We start from the raw sequence: 22,075 nt of genomic DNA, 5'->3' as shown, positions 1-22,075 counted from the left end.
TTCAGTCTAGGAGCGGATGTCCCTAGGATCATCAAGGGAGAAGAGCAGAGAGCGGGACCCTACCCAGAGAAGCAGTGATGCCTGAAATGGAGTCAGAGATGATGACATGGAGCGATGGAGCAGCTGGAGACTTTAGATCCAGAGATGGTGAGCAACTGTGTGCTGAAGACCTGGGGGGCATGGGGGAAGGATTGCATGGAGGGTATTGTAACCATGGCAATGAGACAATATATGATAGAATGAATGTAAAACCAATGTTCTCCCATGTAAACTATCACATAATTCACAATAAAACATTTTAAAAAAAGAAAAAAAAAAGAACTTGCGATATGATGATGATACCATCTTGCTTGCTGAAAGCTAAGAAGATTTAAAATACTTACTGATGAAGATCAAAGACCACAGCCTTAAGTATGAGTTGCACCTCAATATAAAGAAAACAAAAAATCCTCACCACTGAACCAATAAACAATATCATATAAATGTTGAAGACTTCATTTTGCTTGGATAAACCATCTACACTTATGCAAGCAGCAGTCAAGAAATCAAATTACAAATTACATATTGCGTTAGGCAAATCTACTGTAGGAGAACTCTTTAAACTGTGTTTAAGAGCAAAGATGTCAGTTTGAGGACTAAGGTGTGCCTGACCCAAGCCATGGTATTTTCAATAGCCTCATATATATATGAAATTAGGACAGTGACTAAGGAAGACCATAGAATTGTTGCAATGGAGTTACAGTGTTGGAGAAGAATATTAAAAGTACAATGGGCTGCCAAAAGAACAAACAGATCTATGTTAGAAGAAATATAGCCAGATAGCTCCTTGGAAGCTGGGATGGTAAATGTAGGGTCGGAGAAAAAGAGGAAGACCCTCAACAAGATTGATTGTCAGCAACAATGGGCTCAAACGTAACACTTATTACATGGTTGGCACAGGATCAGTGATTGTTTTGTTCTTTTGTGTGTAGAGTCTCTGTGTGTCAGTACTATCTCGATGGGACCTAATAAAAACAATAAAAACATATTTCCTCAATCACTAGTTTTTTTGTCCTTGTGAAAAAATAAAGTTAATAAAACATATATGTGCATTTTATAATTGAATCAGGCTTTCAATTTTAAAGTAAACAACAACAAAAACACTACAGTCTTGAAGCTGCCAGATAAGATATAAAATAGGGCTGCAGGTCCTGTAGGTAATGTCCACAGTTGTTGCATAGCTCCAATAGCTTACAATTTGTTTTCCCCTATTTTGTCATATGGAATCCTGGTGTGATCCTGTGGGTTAAAGCACTGGACTACAAGGTCAGTTTGAACCACTAGGTTGGTGATTCAAACTCCCCAGCTACCACTTGGAAATCCTATACAGAGTCACTAGGAGTAAGAACTGACTCAACGGTACTTAACAACAACAAATTTTGTTATATGTTCTATATTGTTGTTGTTGTTAAATTAGAAGAAGTGATTGTGAGTTTGAACAGCCAACAAGATCAAACTGATCTTGGATTTAAGTGCTTATCCTACAATGCCACACCAAAATTCATATTCTCTATATTCCTGTTGTCTATTAGACAACATTTATTGTTGGTTTTTATGCTTTTTGATATCCTTTTAAAACAATTCTTTCTTCTAGCCTCCCTACTAACTCTACTTACACAGAATTCATTTTACATAGAACAGTGCTTATGTTCTCTCATCTCTCTTCTAGGTGAATGTTGATTCATCTCAACCCAGAATCTCACCTGTAAAACTATCAGTGGGAGAGGAGTGTTCAGAGTAGAAGAAACAGAATCTCCAAAAAAGAAAAATACAAAGAAATTTTTTTTCAGATAAGTCTCTAAATATGAACTCAAATTCTGTGGCAATATACAGTGAATCCAAGGTGGAGACAGAAGAGGCCCCAACCACATTTTTATGTAGGGCTTTGCAAAATATTACAGAGCAGAGGTTGTACCACAACCAGTACTGGGGAATATAACAGAGTAACATTTTGGAGTCCTGGTGTGGCGATGGTGGATAAGAACTGGACTGCTAACCAGAAAGTCCATGGTTTGAACCCACCAGCTGATCCTTGAAAACCCTATACAGCTTTGCTATTAGTTGTAACTGACTAGACAGAACTTAACAACAACGATTAAAAATTCTTACCGTAAAATGAGTATTCACTTTAAAAAAAAAATGCATTAACTGCCTATCTTCATAAAAAGCTTTATGGACTCTTTTATTGAGTGATTGTCAACTTGGGGTGTTATCTGACCCTTATGGGAATATTTTGAAGTCTACTGGAACATTTTGAATTATCATAATGATTTAGGGATATTACTTGCATATTGTTGGCAGTGACCAGAGATGTAAACAGTTTGTGGATTTTCATGAAAGTCCAGCTCATTAAAGAATTGGTTTATGTATAATATCATTGATACCTAAACTGAGAAATACAGAAATATGAATACAGATTATCATGACGCCACTGTTTTACATGATATAAACTGATATGACTCAGTTTATAACATGTATCCTGAGAACTGGACTAATAAAAATTCATGATAATGGAGAAAAATTTTATGTTGGCAAGGATTTTGTGTCACTTGAATCCACAATTAAAGCCAATGGAGGCAGCAGTCAAGAAATCAAACAACGTATAGCATTGGGGAAATCTGCTGAAAAATAAAAAACAAAAAAAATTGCTTTAACGTGTTAAAGAGCAAATAAGTCACTTTTGAGGACTAGAATGTATCTGATGCAAGGGCTGGTATTTTTGATTGTCTCATAAGTATGTGAAAGCTGGACAGTGAATAAAGAAGTCTGAATAATAATGGATGCATTTGAATTATGTTATTAGAGAAGACTTTTGAATACACCATGGATTGCCAGAAGAATGAAGAAATCTGTGTTGAAAGAAATACAACCAGAATGTTCCTTAGAAGCAAGAAGGACAAGACGTTCTCTCTCATACTTTGGACAATATGGAGGGACAAGTGTCTGGAGAAAGACATCATGTTTGGCAGAGGGTCAGGGAAGGAAGACCCTCAACAAGATGGATTGAAATTGACTGAAGCAATGAGCTTAAACAGAAAAGATTGGGAGAATGGCACAGAACTCGATATTGTTTCATCCGGTCAAATATGGAGTTATTATGGATTGAAACCAACTTGAAGGCACATAAAAAAACCTACCAGAAGTCACTGCTTCATCACTCAGATTTAAAGTGTATTATTTAAGCTGGTCTAAGGGAATTTATGGTTAAATATAATTGTAAGTTTTCACACTTTCCGTGTGGGAGACCAGGCTTGCATTCCTGGCCAATTCACTGCATACACAACCACCACAATCACCTGTCAGTAGAGGATTAAGTGATACTATGATGCTGAACAGGTTTCAATGGTGCTACCAGAATAAGATGGACTAGAATAACTGGCCTAGTGCTCAACTGGTAAAAAATAGTTAATGAAAACACTCACAATGGTCACATCCACAATCAGTCAGGGGAATGGAGGAGGAACAGATAGTTTTTGTGTTCCATTAACCTCCATTTGTTGCATGGGGATCACCAGCAACATGAGCAGCTAACAACAACATTCAGTACCAGTTATAGAAAGTCAGAATAGTCCCTTGCTATGAAAATTAGGAATAGAATTACCTAGCAGGTAGAATCTTGATCATTCCCAGGATATAATTTCTTATCTGAGGAAGACTATCATTTTTAACAAATGATAGTTAAATGCAAGTAAAGGAACAAGCTGCTTAGACTCAATTAACAAAACACACCTAGGTCAAAGATTTTTTAAGTCTACTTAGATATATCCATGCATGTAAACACACAGCTATGCACACACTACTCGCTATGCAAATTCAAAAAGACCAGGACAGACTATGTTTACTAAAAGAAAAATTCTCTGAAGAGGGGATTTTTAATAAAAATGTAAATGATAATCCACAGTAATGATATTGGGCACTCTCAAGATACACATGCTGATGGCTAAAAGATGCATAATTTTTATGACAGTGTAAGTTGAGGATTAGTGCACATTTTGCAAGCTGGTAAACATTTTTGCTACAAGAAAATCCTTTTTTTGCTTTTCTAATATTTTATTTTATTCTGTGTCATTGATATTACTTACAGTTCCTTCAATGTAATAGCACTCTTTGCACTTTCTTCCTGCATTCCCATTTCCATTTGTCTTTCTTTCCTGTCCCTTCTTGCCTCTGAACTTTATTTGGGTGAAATGTTTCCCTATTGTTCTTGTATTTTAAATGGTCTGAGTACCTTCCTCAAAGGTTTTACTTATAGGCCTGTTTATTGTTTGTCTTAAATGTGATCTTTAGGGCTAGGTTCAGTTCCAGATCTGAAGGGTATTGAAGGGCCATAGTTTCCAGGTTCCACCAATATCTGTGAGATCAGAAATTCTGGTCTTTTTATGATTTTTAATATTGTTCTATATTTTTTTCCCACTCTGTCCAGGACCTTCTATTGTGATCCCAAAATCACAGTGTCCTGGAGTGGTAGCTTGGCACCATCTATTTCTTCTGGTCTCAGGTAAGTAGACTGTGGTTCATATGGTTCTTTAATCCTTTAGACTAATCATTTCCTTGAATCACTCATTCATTTCCTTCACTCTTCTTAACTCAATTTGGAAAGAGACCCATAGTTGCAATTTTTATGGATGTTTTCAAGCTTTTAAAACCTCAATTACTACTCACCCAAATAATATGTAAGCTGAAATAGTGTTTAGTTCTTTTTAAAAGTGCTATTGTGGGACTATGATAGTTAACTAGGACATTAACTATGATGTTTACTAAGATAGTTGACTAAGATGGTTGACTGTTGTTGTTAAGTGACATGGAGTCACTTCCAACTCAAAGAGACCCTGTATAGGGTTTCCAAGCAGTAGCTGGTGAGCTTGAACATAGACTGGTATTGGCCATTTTGAATCTGACAATCACATGGTTTATTGTTCTGGGAATGACAAATTGAAGAGGAATGGCATCACATTCATCATCAAAAAGACCATATTAAGATCTGTCTTGAAGTACAATGCTGCCTGTGATAGGAAAAATATCTATACGTCTACAAGGAAGACCAGTTAATACAACTATTAGTCAAATTTACATACCAAACTCTAAGCCAGTGATGATGAAATTGAAGAACTCTACCAACTTCTCCAGTTTGAAATTGATCAAACATGTGAAAAATATGTCTTTATAATTATTTGAAATTGGAATGCAAAGTTTGGAAACAAAGATGAAGGATCAGTCATTGAAAAATAAGTCCTTGGTGATAGAAACGATACTGGATATCACATGATAGAGTTTTGCAAGACCAATGACTTCTTGGAGTCCTGGTGTGGTGCTGTGGCCTAATGCATCAGACTGCAAAGTCATTTGAACTGCAAGGTCTGTGGTTCAAGCTTACCAGCTGTTCCTTGGAAACCCTATACAGGGTTGCTATGGGTTGGAATCTACTTGACAGCATTTAACAACAACAAAAATGACATCGCCATTGAAAACACATTTCTTAAAAAACAAAAGATGACTATACACATGATCTTTGGTAGCACAGTCATTATGAATCGGGCTGCTAACTTCAAGGTCATCAGTTTGAAACTACCAGCTGTTCCACAGGAGAAAGATGAGGGTTTCTGCTCCCATAAAGATTTACAGCCTTGGAAACCCTGTCCAGAGTCATTATGAGTCAGAACTGACTCCATGACACTTAACAACAACAACATACACATGAACCAAACCATATGGAATACATAGAAATCAAATTGACTACATCTGTGGAAAGAGACAATGGAAAAGTTTCATATCCTCAGCCTAAACAAGGTCAGGGAGAGACTGTGGAACAGACCATCAAACCCTATGGTTCAAACTGACCTTGCAGTCCAATGCTTTATCCATAGCACCATGCCAGGACTCTGACAGTTAACTATGATGTGTCAAATTGAAATGTGGTTATCCCTGTAATGAAATCTAATATAATGTAATTAACTCTATGAGAAGCCAATCAATTGAAAAGGTGTTTCCTTGGGAACAAGACCTGCTTCCAATATATTGGATACTCAAGCAAAATTTGCTTGTTCTTTCCTGGGTCTGGATCTTGCATCTGACTTGTCCTCCAACCACTGGTTCTTTGGACATGAGCCACTGACCTGCTCTATTACCTGCTAATCCTGGGAGTCCTCAGCAGCCTGGCTTCTTACCTGCCTGCCTGCCAGACCTGCCTGCTGAACCTACCTGCCTGCCTGCCATCTGGTCTGCCAATCTTGGTTCTTCTGACCCAGATTTGGGACTCTCAAATCCCTACAACTGTGTAAGCCATTTCCTTATTACGAACTTCTCTTTATATATACAGGTTTCAATGGTTCTGCTTCTTTAGATACTTGTTGTTGGTGGTATGTGCCGTGGAGTTGGTTCCGACTCATAGCAACCCTGTACAGGGTTTCTGAGGCTGTAAATCTTGATGAGAGCAGAAAACCTCATCTTTCTCCCATGGAACAGCTGGTAGTTTCGAACTGCTGACTATGATGAGATTAGCAGCCCAATTCGTAACCACTAGCTACAAGAGCTCCTTATTTTAAAGGTTTAGACAGGGAGTAAAAGAAGCATAATAGCACTTTGTTTGCCTATCGCCATTTATAGAATATCATACCAGATTGGGTTGACTAGGATTGGATTAGACTTGGAAAATATGTATAAACAACTAAGGTTAATTAGAATGACTCCTCTTCTTTTTGATATACATATTTGTTAAATTGTACAAAAATTTTCTTTACAACATCTGATTAAAGAGCTCTTTTAAAGACTTATTTGAACAAATGAGTAGTTAATTAGAAAATTTGTTTAATACCTGAATATAGTTCTGATCATGTAAAATTTTGAGGGAATATTTTTATTTTTTAATCTGCCTAACCAGACAGAAAGTACCTCCTTTGCTCCTAGTACCATATTCTAATACCACTGTGTTAGTTTTTAGATACTAAACATTATTTTTCTGTGTATCTCCTCTTAACACTACCAACTAAAGAAGAAATTGCATTATATAAGCGAAATTTCCTCCAAAATTACAAACTGTGTAAAATAGCTCCATTTGTTGTTGTTAAATGCTGTCGAGTCAGTTCTAACTCAGTGACCCAATATAGGGTTCCCAAGGAGTAGCTGGTGGGACTGAACTGGTGATCTGACAGTTATCAGTCCAGTGCTTATTCTACAATGTCACACCAGAACTCAACATACTTCCAGAGAATTTCATTGTTGTTATGGGCCGTTGAGTCGGTTCCACTCATAGCGACCCTGTACAGGGTTTCCGAGGCTGTAAATCTTTATGGGAGCAGAAAGCCTCATCCTTCTGCCACGGAACAGCTGGTAGTTTCAAACTGCTGATCTTGTGGTTCGCAGCCTAATTCATAACCACTACTCTACCAGAGAATCTCAATGGTAGAGTAAAAAAATGCTGAAGTCAGGTTCATGTAGGTAATTGTTGTTAAGTGCCCTTTAGTCGATTCCGGTCCATAGCAACCCAGCATAGGGTTTCCAAGAGGCAGCTGGTGAGCTTGAACCACACCGACTTTGTAGTCTGATGCATTAACCCACAGCGCCACACCAGGACTCACTTAGATAATAATCACTTTTTAAATTAATCTTCAAAGTTTTCATGATATTTGAATTTTCCCTTACGTTTGAGCAAAAGTCTAATAATATGTGGTCCAGTTTGTTGTTCAACTTAAAAACAATCTATGAAGCACCATTTTAGAAACACAGACAATATCAAGAGCCAGGTTTAATAGACAACAATTGTTTATATTAGCATGATTGACCACATCCGTTTTTGATAAATTTGATAGTCACTCTCTGTCCTCTTTTACCAGTTCTCCCAACACAGTCCATCAAATTGTTCACTTCATCTCTTGCTTCAAAGATAATCATGTCATGTAGTTTCCAAAGTGCTCATTGGCTGAAAAGTGCTCCTCTTCCACCTAGCCTCTATATATCATAATTTTTCCGACTTTGGTACTAGGTTTGTTCTCTTTTGGATCTGCTGGTCTAGGTGATCTCATAAAGTCTCATATTTTTAATTTCTTCACAATGCCAATGATTTCCAGATCTCCAAACTGCTATAACTGTTACCTGTATCTGTAGGTCAGCCAGACACCCAAAATCTCTGTAAAACTGTTCATGGACTGAGGAATGTTCAAGCAGAAGAAATGGTAGAGTTTTCTTCTAGCTTAAAGGGTATGTCTCTGAACTTGGAACCTGACAATGTTGGTGTTGTCGTGTTTGGAAATGATAAGCTCATTAAGGAAGGGAATATTGTGAAGAGGACAGGTGCCATCATGGCTGCTCCTGTTGGTGAACAACTGCTGGGTTGTGTAGTAGATGCTGTTAGTAATTCCAATGATGGAAAGGGTCCAATTGGTTCTAAGACCCACAGGCGAGTAGGACTGAAAGCCCCTGGAAACACTCCTCGAATCTCTGTTCTTGAACCAATGCAAACTGACATTAAAGCTGTGGATAGTTTGGTGTTGACTGGTCATGGCCAATGTGAGCTGATTATTGGTGATCGACAGACTGGCAAAACATCAGATGCTATTGACACAATCATTAACCAGAAATGTTTCAGTGAAAGAAGTGATGAAAAGAAGACTCTACATTGTATCTATATTGCTATTTGTTAGAAGAGATCCACAGTTGCCCAGTGAGTGAAGAGACTTACAGATACAGATGCCATGAAGTACACCATTGTGGTTTCAGTTACTGCCTCTGATATTGCCCCACTTCAGTATCTGGCTCCTTATTTTGGCTGTTCTATGGGAGAATATTTCAGGGATAATGGCAAGCATGCTTTGGTCATCTATGATGACTTATCCAAACAGGCTGTGGCTTACTGTCAGTTGTCTCTGCTGCTGCGCTGGCCCCCTGGTAGTGAGGCCTGTCCCGGTGATGTGTTCTACCTGCACTCCCATCTGCTGGAGAGAGCAGCCAAGATGAATGATTCTTTTGGTGGTGGCTCCTTGACCACTTAACCAGTCATAGAAACACAAGCTGGTGATGTGTCTGCTCTATTCCAGCCAATGTCATTTCCATTACTGATGGACAGATCTTCTTGGAAACAGAATTGTTCTACAAAGGTATTCGCTCTGCCATTAATGTTGGTTTGTTTGTGTCCCGCGTCAGGTCTGCTGCACAAACCAGGGCCATGAAACAGGTGACAGGTACCATGAAACAAGAATTGGCACAATATCGTGAGGTTGCTGCTTTTGCACAGTTTGGTTTTGACCTTGATGCTGCTATGCAACAACTCCTGAGTCATGGTGTGTCTGACTGAGTTGCTGAAGCAAGGACAGTACTCCCATGGCTATTGAAGAACAAGTTGTTGTCATCTATGCTGGTGTAAGGGAGTATTTTGATAAACTAGAGCCCAGCAATATCACAAAGTTCGAGAATGCTTTCTTATCTTATCTTATCAGCCAACACCAGGCCCTGTTGGGCAATATCAGGGCTGATGGAAAAATCTCAGAACAAAGCTGAAAGAGATTGTAGCAAACTTCTTGGTTGGATTTGAAGCTTAAACTCCTATGGATTTACATCAAATACCAGTTTGCTTTTGTCATTGTTTCTTCTAGTAATTGGTTTTATTTGTAAAAGGATTATTCCTGTTACTGTACAGAAATCATGTTACTAATAGAGGTTCCATGCGGACAAACCAAACCAAACCAAACCAAAAAAAAAAAAAAAAGAAAAGACAATCTGTATCTTCACTTCAACATTCCACAGAGCTTTAGCCATGGCAAGTCCAAAGTAAATTTATTTTAGTGTACCTAATCCTGGTGTGACACTGTGGGAGAAAGCACGGGACCACATGGTAAGTTGGAACCACAAAGTTGGTGGCTCAAAATCACTAAATGCTTATAAACCCTATATAGTGTTGCTAGGAGTCAGAATCCACACAATGGCACTTAACAACAACAATCACCAATTTGGATTATCTAGGTGTTACAAATGGTTAAGCACTTGGCTGCTACATGAAAGGTTTGAGTTAACCCAGAGATACCTCAGAAGAAAGATCTGGTGATCTACTTTAGAAAAGTTAGCCACTGAACACCTTATGAAGCACAGTTCTATTCTGATGCACATGGTATCCCAATAGATTATGGGGGGGGGGGGTTGTTATTATTATTATTATCTGTTTCATCCATGCTATTGTTGTTGTGCACCATTAAGTGAATTCAGTTCCAACTCACAGTGACCCTATATGACAAAGTAGAACTGCCTTATCTGTTTTTCTAGACAATAATCTTTACAGGAGCAAATCTCCAGGTTGTTTCTCCCATAGAGTGGCTGGTGGGTTGTAATCATGGACTTTTGGTTAGCAGCCGAGTCTTTAATAGTTGTGCCACCAAGGCTAAATAAATGACATTTTCAGGCATTAGATCATTCAAGTCAAAACCTGAAATTGGGTCATTTTTGATACTGTCATATCCCTAATCCTCATATGAAATCCAAGGTAATTTGGTCATTTCTCCAAAATATTTCTCCAAATGAAAGCACCATTATGTCTTAAATGGTGCATAGCTATCATCTGAAAATTAGTCTCTCTACTATGATTTACTGCCTTCCACCCATACTCCACCAAGAATCCAGAGTGTGTAACATGAGGTCAACTGAAAACTCTCCAGTGACTTCTGGTTGTGTATCCAATAAAATCTAAACTTCTTATTAAAGTCTGTTGCTGTTGTTAAGTGTCATCGAGTTGGTTCCAGCCCATAGCGACCCTGGATAGGGTTTCCTAGGAGCAGCTAGTGAGCTTGAACCACCAAACTTGCAGTTCAAACAGCTTTGCAGTCTGGTACATTAGCCCACAGTGCCACACCAGGACTCCTAGTAAAGTCTTGTTGTTGTTGTTAAGCTCAGTCGAGTTGATTCTAACCCATAGCAACCCTGTACAGGGTTTCCAAGGAGTAGCTGGTAAGCTTGAACTGCTGACCTTGCAGTTCAAATGGCTTTGTAATCTGGTGCATTAAAGTCTAGAGGGGTCCAAATGACCTAACCAACTTTTAATTTTTTAACCTTATGTCATAGGACTTCATTTCTTTCATTATATTTTGGTCTTACTAGCATTTTGTGTTTCTTAAATACCAAGTTTGTCACTACCTCATTATATATTACCTCATTATATAGCATGCTTCTCTCCTGAGCTCTAGACTCATATATAGAAACTCATATAGAGAAATGGTCTTCTTAGGATTTTTCACTTAGACATACAAAAGAATCTCAATCCCCACAAATCCAAAACAAGATTTTGGGCTTCCACCTGTTTAAGCCATATTGTTCTCCTCAAGATAAAACCTCAAATGAATCCATGTGAAATACACTCATACACACCAACCTTATTATATTTAAGTTATATTTGCTATTATATGCATTTGTGTATTTATATTTAGGTGTATAGCTTTTTTTTTTTTTTTTTTTGTTTTTATTTTGAATTGATTGGTAATTTACATGGGAGAACATCAGCTTTACACTCATACCATCGTCTTTCATGTCATTTCAATGGTTACAATCTAATTCATAGACACCCTACAGGACACAGAAGAACTGTCCTTGGTTTCCAAGGCTGTAATTTTTTTTTTTTTTTTTTTTAGTTTTTATTTTGAATTGATTGGTAATTTACATGGGAGAACATCAGCTTTACACTCATACCATCGTCTTTCATGTCATTTCAATGGTTACAATCCCCTCCATGCATCATCATTCAACAATATTTGCTTCTATTCCCTGTTTTTTGTTGGATGTACATCAAAATACTCAGGAATATACAATCATTCAAACATTCAAACACCCGAAGTGCATACCCTACAAGCCTACCCTCCTCCCTCAGCCACCAGCACACAACCCCTCTTCCTCCATGAGTCTAGAGTACCCAGCCGCTTCATCTCTCCACGTCATCATCTCTGCTTCCATCTCTGACATTGCCACTTCTCTGAATATGGTCCCATACTCTGCTCCTGATCTTCTCCCTTGATGGTCTCATGGTCCTCCACTCCTGGACTTCAAGATCAACCACTCCTCTCTTTTTGCAACAATCTCATTCAGTCATGATAACAATTAATTACTCACTATTGAGCCATAAGAATCTTATCCCCATCTCCTTTCACCAGCCCTATGTAGGCAAGATGAAAACTTCACAGTGGAGATTCTACTTTCCCCCACACCTTCTGAAACTAAACTCCCTCTGGAATAGCTCCCTCATTTTAGGTAGCCAATGTCTAAGTTGTTATCATCCCTATCAAATTGGTGTACAGAGAAGATGGGAATGATCCTTGCTGTGTAGATTCCTTCCCTCTTAGTTGGTATTTTAAGCTACTACATCTATAAGTATAGGTCAAGTTCATCAGATTGTAACAAATTACACTGGTTTTCTTTATTTAAAAAAAAAAATATTTTTTTTTTTTCTTCCTCTTCCTCTAGTTGAGTTCTGATCATTCAGCCATTGAAGCTAGGTCAAATGAATACTATTTGCAAGTACGGGCATGCTTGTGCATCTCCCGTCACTTCAAATAAGCTAGACACTTCATTCTCCACTCTAGCCCTCTGTGGCTATGTCCCTACCCCTGGGCCCAGAAGTCCATAGGTCTCACCATACTGATGGCCAAACCAGGTCTCACCATACTCCAGGTTTATGGGAGTCTATGTAACATGGTTGGACTCAGCCCACATCTTCATTGATGCTTTTACCCTCCTTCCACTCATCAGTAGACCAACGTGGTCACCAGCAAAATTACATGCCTGCTCATGTATTCCCTTTGAGTTTCAATCTTGGAAGGGGGTTTGTCTGAAGGGACTTGATTGCTTGCCTTGATGGCTTCCCAGTGGATAACATGCTTGTTCTTGTGGTAGTCAGTCAGACTGCCATTTTTGTTTTTTATTTTTCCTGATGGTCTTTCTTTCAAGAAGTATCTTCTGTTCCTCTAGCTGCTCCAGGTTGGTCTGCTTGTCTTTTCAAGAAGAAATTCCCCACCTTAGAAGATTCTGGATGGGGATCAGGATTCCACCTAAGGTCTTATACGCTACAAAGACTCCACAAGAAGCCTCTTTCACTGGGCAAATTCTAGTACCCCTTTTAGGTATTTCAATCAGTTATAGGCTGAAGATGAGCTTACAAGCTTTCTATAATCATGTTTCCGGCCATTCCTTTCTCTCCCCTTCAATGGTTTATTTTACAGTAGTAGGCAAGGGAAACAAAGATTCATAAGACAGTCATGCCTCTTAACATTAGCTCCCCTCTTTTTGTCTATAGCTATTTTTACCTATATTGGAACAATTGATTAAGTGATTGGCTATTAACAGAAATGTTGGTTCAAACCTATCACGGGCTCTGTGTAAGAAAAGAACTGGCGATTCACTCCCATAAAGATCACATCCTAAACATCTTATGGAGCAGTTCTACTCTGTCATATAGGGAAGCTATGAGCGGGAATCAACTTTATGGCATGCAACAACAAAAACATACAGGCAATGTAAAGCAGAAAAAATGTTGTTAGGTGCCATCAAGTCAATTTCAACACATAGCGATCTTATGCACAATAACACAAAACACTGACCAAATCTGTGTCATCCTCACCATCGTTATTTGCTTAAGCCCATTGTTGCTGCCAAGTGTGCCAATCCATCTCATTGCAGATCTTCATCTTTTTCACTGACCCTCCACTTTATCTGGCATAATGTCCTTTTCCAGGGACTAGTCCTTCCTGATAATATGTCTTATGTATGAAAGACAAAGCCTTGTCATCTGGGCTTCTAAGGAGTATGCTAGCTGCACTTCTTCTAAGACAGATTTGTTTGTTCTTCTAGCAGTTCAGGATACTTTTAATATTCTTCTCCAATTCCATATCTCAAATCCATAGATTCTGTGGACTTCCTTATTCACTGATCAACTTTCACAAGCTATTGAAAATCCCATGGCTTGGATCAGGCACACCTTAGTCTTCAAACTGACATTTCTGCTGTTCAGAACTTTAAAGGGCACCTGGGCAGCAAATTTCTTAATGCAATATGATGTTTTATTTCTTAACTGCTGCTTATATGAGTGTTGATAGTAGATTCAAGCAAAATGAAGTCATTGACAGCTTCAATCATTTCTCCATTTATATATTATAGAAAAAACATAGCTAATCAAAAATATTATGTTGGACTCTATCTGGTATGTGGGATTCAGGTAATTTTTACTTACATTATTTTTCAGGATTTCATTTTCTTTATTTCCAATGACCATACATTATTTGTAAAAGAAGAAAATAGGGAGGTGAGGCTTGATAGCAGATAGGGTAGAGGTGCAGTGTAGTTAGCAGTCAGCAATACCACAGAATACCAAGTGAAGAGGGTCCAGGGCTGAGCTCAAAAACTCTGAACCAAATAGATAGAAATATTTTAAGAGTTTAAAGGCTTATAGCTAGTGTAACTTGTAGTGGAAGTAAGAAATCACGTACTTTTTAATATGCTGGGCTTGGCGTTCCAGAGCTGAAAACTTGGGTGAGACCAAAAGGCAAGACCAAGCAGGGAAACAGATCCATCATGGATTAATTCTGTGGGAACATCGGAGCAAAGGTAGACAATACACTTTGCCGGTTTTGCTTGGTTCTGATTTTTTTTCTTTTCTTCTTTTTGGTATCTGCTCATTGGCCCCCCTGTTTGTGCACCTACATTCTTGTGATTAGAGGGGGATCCTGAGTGAATGGACACTCCCTACCCCCACCACTGGTGGATTCTTCTGACACATATGTGCACAGATACTCTCAGCCCAAGAGCCAGCCCTGAATTGCTTTTTAATAGGAAAATGCTAGAACAAAGGGAGTGAAGAGGGAAAGAGAGTTTAAAAACAAAGCAGGCCAAAAATTAAATTAAATCCTGAGATACACCATAACAACCAACATTGACATCGTGAAGTTTATCAGGCAGCTTTGAAGGCAAGAAGTTGAAAGAGGACATTAATGTCATACTCATACTCACATTAGGCAACAATTTTTTTTTTTTTTACTCTCCCTCTTCTGTGATTATAGACTACAGTATCCAATCTAGTATTTTGTTGTTATTGTAGTTGCTTTTGTTGTTGTTGTTTTGATTTTGTTTTTTGGGCTGTTTTTTGTTTTTTGTTTTTTGCTGTTTTATGATCCCCCTTGTACCTTTCCAGTACTCTTTCTCTCGCTATGTTGCCCAAGAAGAGACAACAACTGCTACCATATAGTCAAGCTACAATCACACTCTATAAAACATCACAATCCAGGCAAGAACCAGTAACAACTGCCATATACCAGGGAGGCAGACAACTCCTGTGAAAGTTACTCTGAGTCAAGCAATAAGAAGAGTGAAAAGTGAAGCCAAAATCCTGATCACATCTACCTGGAGGCAATCAGAAAGCATAAAAAATACCAATACATGCACTCAATTAAGTAATAAGGCAACGGATAAAGAATAAACTTGTCCAAGAAACAAAAGCAGATGACAATATAATCACATGTCCAAAAACAAGATAAAATGTCTGAGACAAAAGACCTAGAGGTAGACCTGGACTCCATTCTGGAAGGAGGGCAGACCTTTGAAATGCCTGAGAAGGAATTCAGAAAAATGGTAATAAAATGTTTCAAAACACTTTACAATGGAGTTGAGTAAAATAAAGAAGTCAGGAAAGCTCTACAGGAACAATCAAATAAGATAGATACAGCGTTGGAAACAATTCAAAACTTACAGAAAGAGGTCCAAACGATCAATAATAGCATATCAGGAATAGACATACTCTGAAAGGGCAAAGGAGCAGATTAGAAGAGATGGAAGACAGAACTAGTGATCTGGAAGACAAATCTCTCAATACCACTGAGATAGAAGAGCAAACAGAAAAAAGGATAAAAAAAAAATCTGAAGAAGTTCTAAGATTCATGTTGGACAACATGAAGAGGAACAACTTAACAATTTTCAGCATTCCAGAACAGGAAGAATCACATAAGTCCACAGAGGAAATAATTGAAAATTTGCTGGAAGAAAATTTCTCTAACATCCTGAAAAGTTAAAAGATAAACATTCAAGAAGCTCAACAAACCCCAGGAAGGATAGACCCCAAAAGAAAATCACCAACATATCATAATCAAGCTCTCCAAAATCAAAGATAAGAAGACACTCCTGAAAGCAGCTAGGGAAAAGAGTAGTGTTATGTATAAAGGCAAGCAAGTCAGATTAAGCCTGGATTTATCAGCAGAAACCATGCAAGCAAGAAGGCAATGGGGTGATATAAAACCCTGAAAGAAAAAAAAAACAAACAAACAACTGTCAAGCAAGAATCCTTTATCCAGCAAAGCTATCAATCAAATACGATGGTGTAATCAAAACATTCTAGGATAAACAGAGCTACCAACCCTGTGCTACAAAATATCCTAAAGGGAGTTCTGTGGACTGAGAACCAACAAGAATAGACAACAACCAGAGATTGACATACATGGCAGCACCTCCCAGAATTAAATCAACAGAAGGATGAGTCGAGAATAGAACAAAACTATAAGAACAAATTCAGAGAATCTGGGAAGTCAGTCTATGATCAAAGCAATTACAATGTAAAAGAAGGTAAACACATAGGAACAGAGATACAGATGATAAGTTCAGGTAGAATACAAGATAAAATAAACTGCATTAAATGGAGGGAAAGGTTAATGAAATATAAGGTAACCTCAAAGAAAATTAACTCTATACAACATACCAAGAAAATGAAAATCCAAGAAAAACATGGAAATATTAAAACTCTGAGGAAATTCAAGGAAACAACACAAAAAGCATGGACTCAGCAAAGGAAGACAAAAAAAAAAAAAAAAAAAAAAGAAGCAACACCAAAAAAAAAAAAAAAAAAAAAAAAAAAAAAAAAAACCTAATGTCAGTAATTAATCTATAGTGATCAATAATTACACTGAATGTAAATGGATTAAATGCACCAGTTAAAAAATGGAGGGTGGCAGAATGGATAAGAAAACAAGATCCTTCAATATGCTGTCTTCAAGAGATACATCTAACACACAGAGACAAAAACATATTAAAAGTCAAAGGATGGAAAAAATAAACCAAGCTAATTGCAATAAAAAAACGAACAGGGGTGGCAGTACTAATCTCTGGTAAAATAAAGTTGAAGGCAAAACCCAGCATAACAGATAAAGGTGGACATTATCTCATGATAAAAGGGACAATTGAACAAGATGACATAACCATAATAAGTACCTATGCTCCCAATGAAAGAGTTCCAAAATGTATAAAGCAAACTCTAACAGATTTGAAGAATGAAAAAGATGAATCTACAATAATCATGAACGATTTCAATACACTACTTTTAAAAATGGATAGAACAACCAGAAAAAACAACAACAAAAAAAACCCCAAAAAAAACAACTTGACAAAGTCACAGAAGAACTAAACAACACAATCAGGCAACTAGACCTCATAGATGTGAACAGAGCATTCAACCCAACAACAGCACAATGCACATTCTTTTCCAGTACACATGAAACATTTTCCAGAATAGACCATGTGCAGGGCACAAAACAAACCTCCATAAATTTACAATTATCAAAATACTACAAAACATCTTCTCAGACCGCAATGCTATCAAATTAGAAATCAACAGTAAGAAAACTAAGGAAATAACGTTAAACACATTGAAACTGAATAACACCCTGCTGAAAAGTGGCTGGGTAAAAGAAGAAATTAAACGTGAACTAACAAAGTTCCTAGAAACAACTGAGAATGAACACAAACATACCATAATCTTTGGTACATGGTGAAAGCAGCGCTGGGAGGAAAATTTATTGCAATAAACACACACATCCAAAAAGAAGAAAGAACCAAAATTAACACATTAACACAGCATATACAACAATTCGAAACAGACCAACAGAGGGCACCTACAGCCATCAAAAGAAAAGAAATAATAAAGATTAGAGCAAAAATAAATGAGTTAGAAAACAGAAAAACTATAGAAAGAATCAACAGGACAAGAAGCTGGTTCTTTGAAATGATTAAAAAAATTGACAGACCATTGGCAAACAAAGGAAAGGAGGGAGAAGACACAAATAACATGCATTAGAAACCACATGGTTGATGTCACAGTGGAACCAAAGGAAATCAAAAGTATAATAACAGAATACTATGAAAAGTTGTACTCCAACAAATTTGAAAACTTACAATAGATGGATACATCTTTAGAAAAACACGATCTACTTAAACTTACACACAGTGAAGTAGAAAACCTTAACAGACTCATAATATTAAAAGAATTTGAACAGGTCATCAAAAAACTCCCAACCAAAAGAAGTCCAGGCCCAGATGGCTTCATTGGTGAGTTCTACCAAACATTCAGGGAAAAGCTGTCACCAATTCTACTCAAATTATTCCAGAATATAGAGTAGGACAGGAAACTTCCTAGAACATTTTATGAAGCCAGCATAACTGTGATACCAAAACCAGGGAAGGACGTCACTAGGAAATAAAATTATAGACCAATATTCCTTATGAACATAGATGCAAAAATTCTCAACAAAATCCTAGCTAACAGAATCCAGCAGCACATCAAAAAGACAATTCATCATGATCAAGTGGGATTCATATCAAGGATGCAAGGATGGTTCAACATAAGAAAAACAATCAATGTGCTCCACCATAAAAATAAGAAAAAGGAAAAGAACATGATTATATCGATTGATTCAGAAAAGGCATTTGACAAAACCCAACATCCATTTCTGATAAAAACACTCAACAAATTAGAAATTAAAGGGAAATTCCTCAACATAATTAAGAGCATATATACAAAACCAACAGCCTACATCACTCTCAATGGCGAGAAACTGAAAGCCTTCCCTCTGCGAACAGGAACCAGACAAGGATGTCCTTTGTCACCACTCCTATTCAACATTGTGCTGGAAGTCTTAGCAAGAGCTATACCTCAAGACAAGGAAATTAAAGGCATCCCAATTAGCAAAGAGGAAGTAAAACTCTCTCTATTTGCAGGCGATATAATTCTATACATAGAGAACCCCAAAATCTCAGTAAAAAGGCTCCTAGACTTCATTGGAAGATTCAGCAACATAGCAGGCTATACGATGAATATTCAAAAATCAGTTGGATTCCTCTATACCAAAAATGACAGCGCTAAAAAGGACATTAGGAAAGTAATACCATTTACAATAGCCACCCAAAGGATGAAATATCTAGGAATAAAAGTAACCAAAGAAACAAAGGACCTATACAAAGAAAACTACAAAACACTACTATAAGAAACCAAAAGAGACCTACAAAAGTGGAAGAATGTACCATGCTCCTGGATAGGAAGACTTAACATTGTGAAAATGTCAATAATGCCCAAAGCAATTTACACATATAATGCAACCCCAATTCATATCCCAAAGACATTCTTCAAAGAGATGGAAAAACAATTACAAACTTTATATGGAAAGGAAAGAGACCCAGGATAAGAAAACCACTGCTTAAGAAGAAGAATAAGGTTGGAGGCCTGTCACTTCTTGACTTCAAAATTTACTACACGGCTACAATAGTCAAAACAGCTTGGTACTGGTACAATGAAAGATACATTGATCAATGGAACAGAATCAAGAATCCAGAAATTAACCCATCCACATACAGCCAACTAATTTTAGACAAAATACCTAAATATATCAGATGGGGAGGTGATAGTTGCTTCAACAGATGGTGCTAGCAGAATTGGAAAGCCATATGCAAAAGATTGACAGAAGACCTTTACCTCACACCTTATACAAAAACCAACTCAGCATGGAATGAAGACCTAAATGTGAATCCCAAAATTATCAAGGCCATCAATGAATAAATAGGGAGAAATGTGAGGGCACTAATTCAGGGAATACTCAGACTCCCAAATATTTTGAAAACTATACTATCAAAAGTAGACAAAATAGATGATTGGGAAATACGAAAAACTAAAAACTTATGTGCATCAAAAGACTTCACTGGAAGTGTAAAAAGGGAACCCACAGAATGGGAAAAAAATATTTTACAACAAAACATCAGACAATGGACTCATTTCTAAAATATATAGGAAACTACAACACCTCTACAAGAAAAAGACAAATAACACAACGAAAAAATGGTCACAGGACAGTATAATTCATCCATGTTGTGATGTGTGTCAAAGATTCATTGTTATTCTCAACATTGCGTGATATTCAATTGTGTGTAGGTACTAAAGTTTGTTGGGCATTTAGATTGTCTCCGTCCTTTGAATGTGTCTCTTCTAGACAGCATATAGAAGGTTCCTGCTTTTATATCCATTCTGCTTTCTGTCTCTTGACTGGTGGATTTCATACATTTACATTCAGTGTAATAATCAATAAGTATGAATTGACTGATGTCATTTTTCTGTGTGTTTTGGAATGCTGCTGGTTTCTTTATTCCACATAATTTTCTGCACTTAGTTCATTTTGTTTGTGGGTTTTCTTTATATTTCCATTTCTGTTGTGTTAATGTTTACTAAATGTTCCTGATTTTCCACTTTTTAAAAATTTTGATAGCAAGAGTATTCACTTTCTTTGTGGTTACCCTGTGATTAGTAATATTTAAGTGGTCTATTTTATCTTGAAATCTTGTTGATTTCTTTGCCTTTTGGAAGTTTTGTATCTACACCATTCCCTCTTTTTCCTTTGCAGTTTACTTCATTATAGATTTATATCTCTGGTTCCCTATTTTCAGTCTTGTATGTCTGTTTTACTTTAAATACTTCTATATCTGGATTAAGTTCTGGGTGGTGTTGACATGTATGGTAATGTCAGGTTGTAGTCTGCTGTTGTGGATTCCAAGGAACACTCTTTAGAATTTTTTGTAAAGTTAATCTGGTCATTACAAATTCCTTTTATTTCTGTTTATCAGCAACTTTCCTAATTTTTACCATCATATTTGAGAGTTTTGTATATGTCATCCCATTGCCTTTTTCCCTGCATGGTTTCTTCTGAGAAATCAGGCTTCATCCCATTGGTTCTCCTTTATAGGTAACATTTTGCTTTTCCCAAGCTACTTCCATGATCCTTCCCTTGTCTTCGGTTTTGGTGAGTCTGATTATAATATGTCTTGGTGATTTTCTTTTGGGATCTATCCTGTTTAGGGTTCTTTCCATTTCTTGAATGCTTTCACCATGTTTGTTTTTTTTTGTTGTTGTTATAACATGCCGTTGAGTCTATTCTGACTCAATAGAAACCACCATGTGAGGGAAGCTCCCCCCTCCCCCACAACAACTCATCTACAATTTCTCTGTGCTTTTTAATGTCTCTTCCTGTTCTGGAATTCCAATCAGCTGTAAGTTATTTCTCTTCATGGTATCCCACACAACTCTCAGGCATTCTTTGAATTTTGCAGTCTTTTTTTTCTGATAGTTCTTACAGCATTCTAGCATTGAGAGATTTATCTTCAAGCTCACTAATTTGGGCTTCCATTTCTTTGAGTCTACTCCATTGTCCTTTCAATGTATTGTTCATTTTTGATATCTTAATATGAATATTCTGTTTTTTTATTCACAGGTTTTGTATTGTTTAAAAATTTGAATTTATTTTGTTACTTGCTCTAGTAGTATTTTCCTGATTTCTTCTGAAGTTTTTTTTCTTTTTTCTTTTTCTATAGTCTCTTTGCTTTCTTGATCTTTCTATCGCTCCTTTGAAGGTACCTAGATATCATTGTTTTTCATTATTTTTCAGTTAGTTCTATTCTATTACCTTTTCTTCCTCAGTAACATTTTCTGGCTCTATATCTTGGTCTTTTGTCTAAGCCATTCTCTCTTCTTTCTTTGTGTGAGGTGTTTCCAGGACATTGTGGGACTTTCATATTAATATTTATTTGATGATTGTATGTTGGTGTGCTCTTAGGCTCTCACCAACTGTATCCTGTTGGTGTGATCAGAGAATGGAAGAGTATACACCATTTGCTGTTCATGATCCTCAGTTTAGGGTGTGTTTGTCTGGTGTTGTCTGCTATTTGTTTTTGATTCAGTGGCATAGGAGCTTGTATTCTTGCCAAGTGGAGCTACAGAGGA

The 22,075-nt window shown here is 37.2% G+C and overlaps 1 pseudogene; it reads left to right on the top strand.

Moving 5' to 3' along the window:
- The window catches only part of LOC102833365, a 48,715-nt pseudogene extending 39,146 nt beyond the window's left edge, over positions 1 to 9,569 (top strand).
- Positions 9,570 to 22,075: the final 12,506 nt, after the last annotated feature.

Source organism: Chrysochloris asiatica, unplaced genomic scaffold (genome assembly GCF_000296735.1).
Source record: "Chrysochloris asiatica unplaced genomic scaffold, ChrAsi1.0 scaffold00285, whole genome shotgun sequence".
NCBI classification, from domain to species: Eukaryota; Metazoa; Chordata; class Mammalia; order Afrosoricida; family Chrysochloridae; genus Chrysochloris; species Chrysochloris asiatica.
Note: the sequence above shows the minus strand (reverse complement) of the source record. Positions and strands in the feature narration are given on the sequence as shown.